A 13,193-nucleotide genomic window follows, 5' to 3' on the forward strand; every position below is an offset into this window, starting at 1 on the left:
TCCATCCCCTTAGTCTCTCACTCCTCTTCTGTCACGCTCACTCCCTATAACTCAGCCACACTCCCACACTCACCTTCTTTCAGACCTTCTCCTTTACTTTCCTTCCTCTCTCTTCCCTTCTTTCACTCCTTCACTGTTTACCCTTCCCTTACTCTCCTTACCCCACTCCACTAATTCCTTCTCTTACTCCCTCTGTCCTCTTAGTTCTACACTCCCCTTCCCTCATTCTCTCTCTGGTAGCCTCATTCTCTCCATCCCCTTAGTCTCTCACTTCTCTTCTGTCACGCTCACTCCCTATAACTCAGCCACACTCCCACACTCACCTTCTTTCAGACCTTCTCCTTTACTTTACTTCCTCTCTCTTCCCTTCTTTCACTCCTTCTCTGTTTACCCTTCCCTTACTCTCCTTACTCCACTTCATTAATTCCTTCTCTTACTCCCTCTGTCCTCTTACTTCTACACTCCCCTTCCCTCATTCTCTTTCTGTTAGCCTCATTCTCTCCGTCCCCTTAGTCTCTCACTCCTCTTCTGTCACGCTCACTCCCTATAACTCAGCCATACTCCCACACTCACTTTCTTTAAGACATTCTCCTTTACTTTCCTTCCTCTCTCTTCCCTTCTTTCACTCCTTCACTCGTTTTCCTTCTCTTACTCTCCTTACTCCACTACACTAACTGTTTCTCTTACTCCCTCTGTCCTCTTAGTTCTACACTCCCCTTCCCTCATTCTCTCTCTGGTAGCCTCATTCTCTCTATCCCCTTAGTCTCTCACTCCTCTTCTGTCACGCTCACTCCCTATAAATCAGCCACACTCCCACACTCACCTTCTTTCAGACCTTCTCCTTTACTTTACTTCCTCTCTCTTCCCTTCTTTCACTCCTTCACTGTTTACCCTTCCCTTACTCTCCTTACTCCACTTCACTAATTCCTTCTCTTACTCCCTCTGTCCTCTTACTTCTACACTCCCCTTCCCTCATTCTCTTTCTGTTAGCCTCATTCTCTCTGTCCCCTTAGTCTCTCACTCCTCTTCTGTCACGCTCACTCCCTATAACTCAGCCATACTCCCACACTCTCTTTCTTTAAGACATTCTCCTTTACTTTCCTTCCTCTCTCTTCCCTTCTTTCACTCCTTCACTCTTTTTCCTTCTCTTACTCTCCTTACTCCACTACACTAACTGTTTCTCTTACTCCCTCTGTCCTCTTAGTTCTACACTCCCCTTCCCTCATTCTCTCTCTGTTAGCCTCATTCTCTCCATCCCCTTAGTCTCTCACTCCTCTTCTGTCACGCTCACTCCCTATAACTCAGCCACACTCCCACACTCACCTTCTTTCAGACCTTCTCCTTTACTTTCCTTCCTCTCTCTTCCCTTCTTTCACTCCTTCACTGTTTACCCTTCCCTTACTCTCCTTACCCCACTCCACTAATTCCTTCTCTTACTCCCTCTGTCTTCTTACTTCTACACTCCCCTTTCCTCATTCTCTCTCCGTTAGCCTCATTCTCTCTGTCCCCTTAGTCTCTCACTCCTCTTCTGTCACGCTCACTCCCTATAGCTCAGCCATACTCCCACACTCACCTTCTTCCAGACCTTCTTTTTTACTTTCCTTCCTCTCTCTTCCCTTCCTTCACTCCTTCACTGTTTTCCCTTCTCTTACTCTCCTTATTCCATTACACTAACTGTTTCTCTTACTCCCTCTGTCCTCTTAGTTCTACACTCCCCTTCCCTCATTCTCTTTCTGTTAGCCTCATTCTCTCTGTCCCCTTAGTCTCTCACTCCTCTTCTGTCACGCTCACTCCCTATAACTCAGCCATACTCCCACACTCACTTTCTTTAAGACATTCTCCTTTACTTTCCTTCCTCTCTCTTCCCTTCTTTCACTCCTTCACTCTTTTTCCTTCTCTTACTCTCCTTACTCCACTACACTAACTGTTTCTCTTACTCCCTCTGTCCTCTTAGTTCTACACTCCCCTTCCCTCATTCTCTCTCTGTTAGCCTCATTCTCTCCGTCCCCTTAGTCTCTCACTCCTCTTCTGTCACGCTCACTCCCTATAACTCAGCCACACTCCCACACTCACCTTCTTTCAGACCTTCTCCTTTACTTTCCTTCCTCTCTCTTCCCTTCTTTCACTCCTTCACTGTTTACCCTTCCCTTACTCTCCTTACCCCACTTCACTAATTCCTTCTCTTACTCCCTCTGTCTTCTTACTTCTACACTCCCCTTTCCTCATTCTCTCTCTGTTAGCCTCATTCTCTCCGTCCCCTTAGTCTCTCACTCCTCTTCTGTCACGCTCACTCCCTATAGCTCAGCCATACTCCCACACTCACCTTCTTTCAGACCTTCTTCTTTACTTTCCTTCCTCTCTCTTCCCTTCCTTCACTCCTTCACTGTTTTCCCTTCTCTTACTCTCCTTATTCCATTACACTAACTGTTTCTCTTACTCCCTCTGTCCTCATAGTTCTACACTCCCCTTCCCTCATTCTCTCTCTGTTAGCCTCATTCTCTCTGTCCCCTTAGTCTCTCACTCCTGTTCTGTCGCACTCACTCCATATAACTCAGCCACACTCCCACACTCATCTTCTTTCAGACCTTCTCCTTTACTTTCCTTCCTCTCTCTTCCCTTCTTTCACTCCTTCACTGTTTACCCTTCCCTTACTCTCCTTACTCCACTTCACTAATTCCTTCTCTTACTCCATCTGTCCTCTTACTTCTACACTCCCCTTCCCTCATTCTCTCTCTGTTAGCCTCATTTTCTCCGTCCCCTTAGTCTCTCACTCCTCTTCTGTCACGCTCACTCCCTATAACTCAGCCATACTCCCACACTCACCTTCTTTCAGACCTTCTTCTTTACTTTCCTTCCTCTCTCTTCCCTTCCTTCACTCCTTCACTGTTTTCCCTTCCCTTACTCTCTTTACTCCACTTCACTAACTCCTTCTCTTACTCCCTCTGTCCTCTTACTTCTACACTCCCCTTCCCTCATTCTCTCTCTATTAGCCTCATTCTCTCCGTCTCCTTAGTCTCTCACTCCTCTTCTGTCATGCTCACACCCTATAACTCAGCCATACTCCCACACTTACCTTCTTTCAATCCCCCTACTTCACTTCCCTTCCCCTCTCGCCCCTTTTTTTGCTCCCTCACTCATTTTCCTTTCCTCTCTCACTGCACTCCACTTCACTCACTCCTTTTGAATTTGTTAAGAATACAGCTCTTTTTGGAGAATTGGAGGTAGTTCTAAAAAGATCTTTTTTTTTCTTCTTTATTAGGTTTTCTTTGTGAACAAAAACAAAAACAGGGAATGTCAAACTGCTCAACAGGAGCAAAAAAAAGTAAAAATTATGGCTGGGGACGGCAGCGGTGGTTTTCCCTTGTTCGGACAATGTTCATGATACTTTGTTCACCGTAACAAAGTAGTTCATCACAGTCTTTACATTTTATAGTGATGCCATCAAAAACAGGCTGAATGTTAGGAATCAGCTTTTCCGGTCTCCCTCTCACGTTTGATGTAGTTGGTCCTCCAGTAGATGTTGAAGCACCATCCCTTGGGGTATTTCGTGCCAGGGCCCTGACACTCTCCCGGGCATAGTTCTGAGGGTGCCTCCTCTGAACATGACGAATCATCGTCGAGTTCCCAAAACTATACTTCCTTATAGGGTCACCCCGTGAAAGCCCAGTTTTGCAAATTCTACACTCCACTTTTGGAGCATTAACCTTCTTCTCTCTAGGTGGTATTGAACATTTTTTCCAAATAAAGTGCTCCTTCACCTTGAGTTGAGGAGCCTCTTCCTGGATTAACTCATCCGAGTCCTCACTGCTGCTGGGTGGTCTAGCAGCCATTCTTTTCACAAAAATGAAGAACAGAAAAGAACAGGTCTTGCTGTCTCCAAAGTGAAAGAAGAAGTGAAGGAAATGGGTGGGGTTTTCATTGTATGTAAAAAAAAAAACTGTTAACAACCAATGAAAAGAGTTATTTTAAGGTCACATGACTTGACGCGCTTACGCTACGCGCACGGAGATGCTTCCGGGGGCGCTTACGCAGCACGAACGTAGGCGCTTCCGTGGGCGCTTACGCGGCGCGCCTAAATGACGTTTTGCTTGCTTTACGGAAATGCAAAATCATTTTAATTCGGAAAATCAAAAATACTACTTTTATAAGTATGGTACTGAATGTCTTGCATTATTATTTAGTTTTCATACATATTTTTTTACGAACGCAAAAATAGCGCTCTCGCTGCGCTCTCGGGAGAGCTTACCGGTGCGCGCACCCTGAGCGCTCCAAGACAAAATGATACGGGTAAGCTTACCGGTGCGCGCAGCCTGAGCGCCCCAGGACAAAATGATAAAAAAACATGAAAAATACATTGAAAAAATGATTTTTGGAAAAAAAAATAATAATAATTAATAGTTATAAAAAACAGCTAATAAATTTTTTTTTTAAATCGTAGGTTACAAACTCGATATACAAAGGAATTAGCTTTTAAAAAACCTTTGAAATTCACTGAAAAAACCATAGGTTTCACAATCATTATAATTAGGAATTAGCATTTAAAAAACCTTTGAAATTCACTGAAAAACCATAGGTTTCACACCAGTTATAGTTAGCTGAACATTTTACTCATACAAAACCATTGAAATTCCCACGTTATAGTTGGTTAGACTCACTATAACTCGCGCGCCCGCAATCCACTGCTGATGATGTCACATATTACATCATTCATGACATTGTCAGTGACATCACTGATGACATCACTGATGACATCTCAAATGACATCGCTGATGACATCACTGATGACATCATCCATGTGATAATATAATGCACCTCATCACACTCTAATCTAACCTTTGATACATCCAGTGTTGAATACAGACTACCATTCCTGAAACCATTGACACAGCAATACCAGTTACTACATACACACTCACTGATTCCTAAGTCTACACACACATCCACTCATTCACCCATACAATCACTCATACATACATTCACTCATGAATACAACACTATCATATGCACTCATACACCTATACAGACACTCACACACTGCCACTCGTCCATGGAGTTACTCACACACCTAGTGAGTCATGCAAAGAATCAATCACACTCCCATTTCTTCATCTATACAGTTATACACATGTAACCTTACTTATTCAAACATATACCAACACATACTTACTCTCTTTTACAATCACTGATACAAGTACACATTGATCCATACAGTCACTTACGCAATCACAGGGTCTCATGTATAGTCATTGATATATGCCAACTCTCACATGCACTGTGTTTTTACATATGTACCTACTTGGACATGTAGTACTGAGATGTTCATTCACTCACCAACACACCCATGCACACAATCAATCGCCCATACAGTTGTTTTCACATGCACTCTTGAACCCATACACCAAGTGAATCAACTGCTCACACATCTATGCACAGAGTCACACACCTCCCAGCCACCCACACACACACTCAGCCTCACATACAAATACTTGGGCAACCAATCAATAACCCATATAGCCAATCATATAGCTACTAATCAATACATGGAGCAGCTAACACAACAACAGACATAATGATGCACAAATTCAAACAGTTTACTCACTAACCCATGCATTCAGTAAGACACATTTAATCACCCACTCATACAGTCAGTCACGCTCCTACTAAATCCTTTATACATACACTCATTCTTCAATATGTTAAACATATGTAACTTTACAGAAACACACAGACACTGGATGATGTCATCAGTGATGTCATCAGTGATGTCATTTGAGATGTCATCAGTGATGTCATCAGTGATGTCACTGACCATGTCATGAATGATGTAATATGTGACATCATCAGCAGTGGATTGCGGGCGCGATAGTTATAGTGAGTCCAACTAACTATAACGTGGGAATGTCAATGGTTTTGTAGGAGTAAAATGTTCAGCTAACTATAACTGGTGTGAAACCTATGGTTTTTTCAGTGAATTTCAAAGGTTTTTTAAATGCTAATTCCTAACTACAACGAGTGTTAAACCTAAGGTTTTTTCTGTGAATTTTAAAGGTTTTTAAAATGCTAATTCCTAACTATAACGATTGTGAAACCTATGGTTTTTTCAGTGAATATATATATATATATTTTCACTGAAAAAAACATAGGTTTCACACATGTATAGTTAGCTGGACATTTCACTCATACAAAACCATTGAAATTCCCCCGTTATAGTTAGTTCAGCTAACTATAACTCGCGCGCCCGCAATGCACTGCTGATGATGTGACATATTACATTACAGCACAGCTACACCATATATCTGTGCCGTATAAATACGGTGCATCCATGGTGGTGGTGTCACGGTGCACAATAACTGGCATATTCCTGGGGATATGCCAGTTATTGTATATGTGCCCATTAGTGTTTTAATGTAGTGAATGGATTACTACATACCGATGAATGAGTCACTACAAAACTAAAACAGCAGTGACAGAGTGTTTGGTGGAACTGAAAGGATACAAACTAGGGAATTGAAGGTATAAAAGACACATTTGCAAGTACATAGAAGACTGCATGCATAGTCTATAGGGGTTTGAAGCAGTCTATGGCCTAAGGCCTATTTTAATGCATGAGTACTTAGGTAGTGAGTGGATGATTACAGTTCTGCAAGGAAAGAGCCTGATGAAATTTATAACAGCCTCAGTTTTACCACAGTATATAGATAAACACATACTGCTGAATGGCTCACTACAATATTGAAACAGTAGTGTGAGAGTGTTTAATGAAAGTGTAAAGATACAGACTGGGGAATTGAAGGTATAAAAGACAAGTTTGCCGGTGCATAGAACACTGCATGCATAGTCTACAGGTGTTTGAAGCAGTTCATGCCCTAAGGCACACTTTCTACCATGAGTACTTGGGTACTGGCTGAATGATTACAATTCTGCAAGGAGAGTGTGTGGCTGAATGTATAGCAGCTTTACTTTTACAACAGTGTATAGATAAGCATATACTGCTGTATGGTTCACTAAAATACTGAAACAGTGTTTGGTGAAAGTGTAACGATACACACTGGGTAATTGAAGATATAAAAGTCAAGTTTGCTACTGTATACAACAGTGAATGCATAGTCTATAATGATTTGAAGCAGGAGGATGGGGGGGCGTTCCGGCGCAGGAACACCTCCTAAAAGTGAAATATACAAGATTTCACTTTGTCACTTTTGAACTCATGCTGCGTCAAAACCCTGCACTTGCTCGAACCAGGTGAAAGGATTGACTCAGCATTGTGAGCATAGAGCCCCCGAGCATTCCTAGAAATGCGTTGCACTTGCATCGCAACTTAAGCAATGCGCCACCTTCACGGCACAGATACATCACATATCTGTACCGTTTTTGCCCCATAGTGCACCACATTCTAAATACGGCACGTCCATAGTGATGATGTCACAGTGCACAATAACTGGCATATCCCTGGGGATATGGCACTTATTGTACATCTCCCCATTAGTGTTTTAATATAGTGAATGTATTAGTACCCACTGATCAATGAGTCACTACAAAACTATAACAGGAGTGACAGAGTGTTTGCTGGAAGTGTAAGGATAGAGACTGGGGAATTGAACATATTAAAGGCAGGTTTGCAGGTGCATAGAAGACTGCAAGCATAGTCTATACGAGTTTAAAACAGTCCATGGCCTAAGGCCTACTTTGCTTCATGACTACTTAGATACTGACTGTATGATTACAGTTGTCCAAGGAGAGTGTCGAGCTGAATGTATAACTGCTTCACTTTTAAAACAGTGTATAGATAAACACATACTGCTGTATGGCTCACTACAATACTAAAATAGCAGTAGCTGAATGTTTGAAGGAAGTGTAAAGATACAGACTGGGCAATTGAAAGTTTAAAAGCCAAGGTTGCAGGTGCATACAAAAAGTCATTAATTATGTATTAATCTTCCCAATGACCGAAGTGCCAGCACACCTTTCCGAGGGTAGGTTTACGATTTACAAATGCTAACATGTTTTAAATTAAAAAGCATAATAATAACAAATATTAATCCTGTTTTTTTTCTTCTAACGATAACGATATTTTTTTTAATATCTTCTATTTCCATATTTTTAATCATGAAAATGCAAAGAACACATTTTACCGAGTAACACTCTTTAAACTCTCCCACGTATGTAGATAATAATACCTTATACGTGTTACGATCGAAATTGAAACCTTTACAGCTTCACAGTTTGTAACTTTTCCGAACACGTGCAGAACAAAAACAGTTAAAACATGAGCATGTGTAAACTGCAAAACGTGCCATCTAAATACGCAGACCCACAGCTTCCTTCCGTAGACTACTAAACAACCAAATACTATATAAACCACACCTACTGGTTATTTCTGAATCGTCAATCTATGTTGCAGGTTCCGTTTTCTAACATCGTATTCTCTTTTTCCGTCAACAAACATATTCCGGAGTTGTAAGTTGTTTCAATATGGCATAGGCATAGTACTTAGTTAAAATTTGTGGCTATTTATCAATATTTAAAAAAAATTATGTAGAAAAAAACATTGCTCCTTTTCTGGCTCCTTTCACCTTATATATAGTGAGTTTTTATATTATAATATTGACACTGTACTTAGCTTGAGAGGTGTTGGTGATCCGTCGACGCAAACCCTAAACATTTACAATCAACGTCACCATCTTCCACTTATTATTGTGTTTTCCCCTAGAGATCATTATCATTATCTTTAAGTTACATTTTCAGTTATTGTTGTTTTAAGAAAAGTTAATAAAAAAAACTATATACTTAGTTTTTTTTGGGGGGGCGGTCCACAACAAAAATAATATTTATAATTTGAAATACTATAGTAAGATGTTTGACAGTAGGGTTGAAAAGTACTGGCTGTACAATAAGTTATATTTTCTCTGGATGGACTACAACATAGAAAGGAAATCAAAGTAAAACAATGTGTACCACATTTACAAACCTCTTGCAACATTTTCGCGTGCAAACCTACCCCCCTACAAAATTAACTGTGTGGGTCTCAATGACGACCCTCACACCATGAAAACGGCCACCTCCCGTAGATTTCTATATAGTGTGAGGGAGGCTGCGTGGGCCACCGCCTGATGCCCTGGAGTCCGCCACACCCAGACCCGGTTCCTGCACTGTCCGGGGGGAAAACAGCCATTACAACGCGGTCATAACCACGCGTGATCGTCACCACAAATTCATTAGCACGCATATGGCTTTACCACGCATGCCTTTACCATGCATGCTTTTACAACTAGTATACATTTACCACGCATTATAAAGGCATAAGCATGATAATGGCTTTGTGGTGACGGACACGTGTTGTAATGGCTGTGGCTTACGTGCTTCAAGTTAGTTTTTAGGTATGTGTGTGTCCAAGTCTGATAACATCACAGACCAAGGACAAACACCGTGGTGTCTGTGGCAGGAAATCTCATCAATCACAGAGAAGATAAGAGGAGGGTAAAATGAAAGTAACAGGTATAATAAAAATAACAGAGGAAAACAACTAAAATGGCGTTGGACGGAGTATGTAATCAACGTTTGGCGCTTGGCAATACGTTTCAAATAAATATAGATAGAATATGATTATTAATATATTACAAAAGTATAGCAGCGGATGACACACACGGCCCGGGAAAAGAAAGCAGCAAATTAAGTACCTGAAATGAGGATAGCTTTGCTTGGCGAACTTGAAGAAAAAGAAAGAAACATGGGCTTGGAAACGAGGCTGCACATGCATAGAGAGTACAACTGGTGCACCAAAAAAAACGGAAAGTTTTACATACTATCATAGAAATATAGCTCTTTTTTTGACCAGTAAAGTTAGTTCTCAAAAAGAACAGTTTTTTTTTTAGACCCAATGCCCCCACGATCCCAGACGGCTCCCCGCTTCCTTCGAGAGTCCGCATTGCTGTGTCAGAGAGAGCAGCTTACATGCTGCTCTCTCTGACGAAAAAAATCTGCTTTCCTACTTGAAAGAGAGAGCAGATTAACTTGCTCTCTCTTTCAAATAGGAAAGCGGTTTGCTGTGGTAAAGTGGGAGCCGCGACGGTCCCGCCCTACCATAGCAAACAGCAGTGTCCCGGAGGTAGGCACCCCGAGACACTGAAAGAGCCGGCCCTGGGAAGTGGTGGTCCCCAGGGCTATCAAGGGTTCCAGGAGGGGGGCCACGCAACCCCCTCCCAACATTAAAAAGCCCTGGGGAGTGCAGGTCCCCGGGGCTGGAAGGTCATTTTACATATTACTGCCCCAGGAAGGTGGCAGTTCCCGGGACGTGTACGGGGGAGAGGGAGGGGGAGCTGAAAACATACTTTAAAAAAACTAAATATTTTAAAAAAGGGCCCGAGCGGGTGGCAGTCCCCGGGACTGAGGGGGTAGGGGGGCCGTGAGTCCCCTTGCATACTTCAAAATAAAACCCCAGGAGACGGCTTTCCCCAAGTCTCGGAGGGCCTTACAAGCCCCCCATTATGGAAAAAAATGCCCCCGGAATTTGCCCCCAGGGGGCTAATTAAGAATAAATCGGACTTCTACTTTTTTTTTCCTTTTCCACCACGTACGCGTACCCCGTGTTTTTTTTTATTAAAAAAAATGTTTGGGCCTAAAAATCCATGTGGGACCCCCTGAGCAGGCCTAGAGGGTCAGGATACTTCTACCCTGCCCCTTTCCTTATTTTTCAACTTTGTTTTACTGTTTTCTTGTGACTCAGTTCTACCGAGGCACAAGATGGCTGCCAACACTTCCTGGTTTGGAGTGTTGACAGACAGTTGACATCAAATCAACATGCAGCTCGTGCTCGTAATTGTACAAATTTCCGTACACGTACAGTACTTCGTATATAGATATCACTATGAATTTACTTTTGATTTTCTCAGGAACTACTGAACGGATTTACACCATTTAACAAAAAGCACAATCTGCGAACCGAACTCTACCTCTCTGCCAAATTTGGTGTAATTCCGTTCAGCCGTTCGGGCTGTAGCCCTGGCTAAAGGTCCCTATGGAAAATTGCGTGGGCAAAAAACCTTTTGTGACCCCCCTTTTTTCTCGGTCCCCACTGGACGAATCACCCCCAAACTTTCAGGGAAGGAGCGGAGCGGAGCAGGCCATTTTCTTGGAGACTTTCACGAAGATTCGTCTACCAGCGCCAAAGTTATTCTAAATAGAATGTTGTGGATTTACTATGGAAAGTAGGTGCTAACTATAACTACCTACTGGCGACTGATCTATAGATAGATAGATAGATAGATAGATAGATAGATAGATAGATAGATAGATAGATAGATAGATAGATACATAGATACATAGATACATAGATACATAGATAGATATAGATATATATAGATATATATATATATATGAAGTTTATGTGCTCCATTCTGAGCCATGACACCTGCATCTCTCTCTCCCTCCCTTCCTCTCTCTCTCAGCCAATTGGAATGACTGCAATTCCACAATTGCTATTCCAAATGCTCAGCCTAATAGAAGTAGGCTCGCTCAACAGATGGTTGTACACTCAAATGCCATTTAACATGTTATACCATGATGAACACATTCTAAATTTATAACTGTTTGCATTTTGAAATTTACATTTTTTTTAAATCTGTGGTACCCTTCACAATTCTACTTCATACATCAGCAATTCAATTGGATATTTATTGTCTAGTGCGGGTTGTTTGCCCGATCTGCAGATGAAGATGACAACAGAATGTAAACAAAAGTCAGGCTTAGTTTAAATGCTGCATTCTTTCAAATATGTTGTCATGCACTTTAACTTACTAACCTTTATACATTTTCCTTCCAATACTGATCATCATTCAATCATCCATTCCCAACAAGATCACACAAACCAATTGCTATGATCCACGAAGTAAATTATTTTATTTTTGAATTGTTTTCAATTTTTATTCTTTGAATAAAGTTTTGTTGAATGTTTTTTCGAAATTTCGATACATATAAAGTTTTCCTTATTATTCGATATTCACAAGAATCACAAAAGTAACATCAATGAGAAAATCAGAACAAAACATTTGAAAAAAAGGTTGAAAAAAAGTTTTTGGCTCAGGTTCTGTACAGTTTCTATCTTGAATAATGTCATAATAACCCTGACTACTATCTCACTGGAAAAGTTGTATAGGTATTAGCAGAGGTAGCGGCGAAATAGTGACCCTACATAGCCCATGCCAAAAAAATAAGAAAAAAAGAAAAAAAGAAAAAAATAATGTTGTTTACTCAGTTGTGAGCCACAGTGGTAACACATACATTTGAACTCTTATTTGGCCAAAAAAAGAAGCTGTTGGCACGTTCTTCTCAGGACACAGAACCTTTCAAGAGCTGAAAATTAAACAAAAACTAAAATTCACACACAATATTCATCCACACTTTTTCCTCTTTCCTCTTACTCTACAGCAACACAACCCAGTTTCTGAATTTGGTTATGGCACACCTTTAAATGTTATATCGATATTTCTTTTATATAATTCTGGCCAGATCAAAGCAAATGCATTTGACACCTAAAACATGGGCCCACTCTTAGCAGAAAAACAAATATAAGTACATTATACATATGCAATAAACCTATAATTCTCGCATCGGACTCCCTTTTAAACAAATGACCTACTAGTCTGTTTGTATTACACATTGCAATATATTTCCTCTATTTTATAAAAAAATCTATTGCTTGATATTTTAGTTTGTATGCCTTACCATTGGGAAATAAAGACCAACAATTTAGCAAGTCCTGTTCATGCCACATACACAAGCATACACTTGACAGGCTGATGGGTGGACCATAATGTTCAAATAATTAATGAGCTTTTCACAATATACCAACATATTAATCTTATAGTCACAGTCTCGATGTGACATTCAATTTTATCGCATACAGTCTTGAGCTATTTTTTCGTTCGGTCAACAAGATTTCTGCACAGTAACCATGACATTAGCAAACATATGATAGCTGGAATATGTGCAGCTGCTGGTAGCAAAATCAGCTTCAAGCAGCTAAATTTCTAACACAGGAAAATAAACATAAGTCCATTAACTTTTTCAGGTTTGACTGAATTATATGGCGAATGCATTGAAGACAATTCAGTCTTTCTACTGTATCAAATTCCAAAATCATGTCACGAGATGTTTCTCTACGGTACCGAGCCTAGGTTCCCCTGAAGTAAAGAGCA

The sequence above is a fragment of the Lissotriton helveticus genome, chromosome 10 (genome assembly GCF_964261635.1).
Source record: "Lissotriton helveticus chromosome 10, aLisHel1.1, whole genome shotgun sequence".
Classification (NCBI taxonomy): domain Eukaryota; kingdom Metazoa; phylum Chordata; class Amphibia; order Caudata; family Salamandridae; genus Lissotriton; species Lissotriton helveticus.